This window comes from Montipora capricornis, chromosome 6, assembly GCF_036669925.1.
Source record: "Montipora capricornis isolate CH-2021 chromosome 6, ASM3666992v2, whole genome shotgun sequence".
NCBI classification, from domain to species: Eukaryota; Metazoa; Cnidaria; class Anthozoa; order Scleractinia; family Acroporidae; genus Montipora; species Montipora capricornis.
In genome coordinates, this window is record NC_090888.1 from 46,383,116 (window position 1) to 46,385,615 (window position 2,500).

Consider the following 2,500-nt stretch of genomic DNA (forward strand, 5'->3'; position numbering starts at 1 on the left):
AATGACTTATTAGTTGATTAGGGTCTATTAATCATTTAGTACATTGCTTTTAAGGGGAGGCGCGGTGGCCTCATGGTTAGTGCGCTCGACTCCGGATCGAGTGGTCCGGGTTCGGGGCCTGGCCGGGGACATTGTGTTGTGTTCTTGGGCAAGACACTTTACTCCCACGGTGCCTCTCTCCACCCAGGTGTATAAATGGGTACCGGCGAATTTAATGCTGTGGGTAACCCTGCGATGGACTGGCATCCCATCCAGGGGGGAGTAGAAATATTCCTAGTCGCTTCATGCTAAAGAAACCGGAGATAAGCGCCGGCCTGATGGGCCCTCTAGGCTCGTAAGCAGACTTTACCTTGCATTGCTTTTAAGCCGAGTTGTTGTTATCAGCTGAAACATTAACTTTGCATGACTGTGATAGGTCTTGATCAATGAACAGTGGACAATGTGTATATTTTTATTGCACGTTTTTTACTCCTTTCATTAGTTAGAGGGGAGATATCATGATATGTGTATTACGTCATTCGTTCACGTGGTCTTTCATGAAACATGGCAACCTTGACCTTGCATAGTATTGGTGGCTGTTTTGCGAGAATAGAAATTTGATTACTGACGTTTGATGACCTTATTCAGCTCTGGAGGATCAAGGCAAATCCTAATTTTGCCTTGCTTGGATGATACTACTACTACTATTAAATCCTTGGCCTTCTTACAGATTTCCTTGTGGGGAATGTCAGAAACCTTGCAAATCTAATCAAACAGCGATTTTCTGGGATGGCAGCTCAATCTGGTTTCATGCCACGTGCCAGAGTCTTTCTGACGAACAATACTTCCAGCTTGGCCTGTCAACAGACGAATGGCTATATTCTGGCTGTTGTCAACCTCCATTTTTTCAGTCTATCTCGACGCCTGGCTCTGGCTCTCCTCTGTTGGATACCTCTTCATCACTAAACTCTTCAACTATCTCAAGTACCCCACGTTTTTGCAGGTCTCTTCAACCTACATGACCCAAATGCAAACTCTAAGTTGTGTTGCATCTTATTGAATGCTCGCAGTTTGAAGACCGTAACTGCTACAACAAATAAGCATATACAATTTCAATACCCCGTATATTCAAAACTCCCTGGTTTAGTGGCTGTGACAGAGACCTGGTTTAAAGAAAACATTGTTAATTCTGAAATTTTACCAAGCAGTTACAACATTTTCGGACTCGACCGTTCGGGTGGAAGGAGAGGAGGGGGCATATTGTTGGCATCCAGAGATGATCTGTTTTACTTTATTAGACCTGAGCTTAGTGATGGTGGAGAAATTATGGTCTGTGATTTAAAGATCCCTGGGTTTTCAAAAATTGCACACCTCCGGATTAAACATATTCTTTCATGTCACACCTGCTCCACACCTTAACAAATGCTGAATCTGCAGGCTTCAGTCACCTGTTACTCCTTGGAGACTTCAACCTTCCAACCATCAACTGGCAACTAAATTCTTCCTCTTGCGACCTTGAAACTCAGTTTTGTGACATTCTTGATGACTTCTCATTATCTCAGTTAGTTGATGATGCTACTAATGCGCATGGACGTATTCTAGATCTCGTGGTTACAAACTTTCCAGAGTTGTATTCCAAGCCTGTATGTTTTGAATCGACAGTCAGCTCAGATCATCTGATTGTTTACTTTGAGATCAACATCAAGGGATCGAAGAAGCAAAACATCCATCGCAATGTATTCAACTATAAAAAGGCTGCTTTCAACAAGCTAATACTTGACTTGTCAAATGCTAATTTATTTCAAGCACTTAACCATGATGATATTAGTTCGCGTTGGTCCACTTGTCTGAACATTGTTTTTAAATGCATCAACGATAACATTCCAATGGTTTCCGATAAGAAATCGACTTCTCCTCCCTGGATTGATGCAGACATTATCCTTTTGTCGAACAAAAAGAACACTGTGTGGCACAAACTTAAAAAATCTGGAATTGAATATTTAAAACAAAACCTGCGTAAGCTTACAAGCCAACTATAAAATCTGGTAGAGTCAAGATATTATCAGTACATATGTGATGTGTGTTCTGACATGTATAACGAGAGCCCTAAGAGATTCTGGTCAGCTTTTCAATCTAAATCTAAATCACGATCCTTGCCTAGAACTGTCAAAGGTGGTTCAACCAAAAGGATTTTCCTTGTACCTCACTTGATAGCGATAATAATGGTAATCCTTCTCTTAATTCTATCCACATTACTATTTCATACTTGAGGGACATCCTTTTGAGTCTTGATGTTACTAAGGCCATGGGTCCTGATTAGCTTTCCCTTACGATCTTAAAGGAGTGTGCTGACGTACTCTCTCCATCACTCTGTGATACTTTTAACAAGTCACTGTCGTCTAGTTCAGTGCCCTCAGGCTTTAAAGAGGCTAATATCATCCAGTTTCTCTTTCGGCTTGTGGCAGCAAGGTGATGGAGAGGTGCCTACTTAATAAGCTCTACCCTATTGTCCAAAATAGAA

At 41.6% G+C, this 2,500-nt stretch overlaps 1 long non-coding RNA gene across 1 annotated transcript in view; it reads right to left on the reverse strand.

Annotated features, from left to right (window-relative positions):
- The window catches only part of LOC138052300 (uncharacterized), a 10,458-nt gene that overhangs the window by 6,873 nt on the left and 1,085 nt on the right, over window positions 1-2,500 (reverse strand). The window lies entirely within an intron of this gene.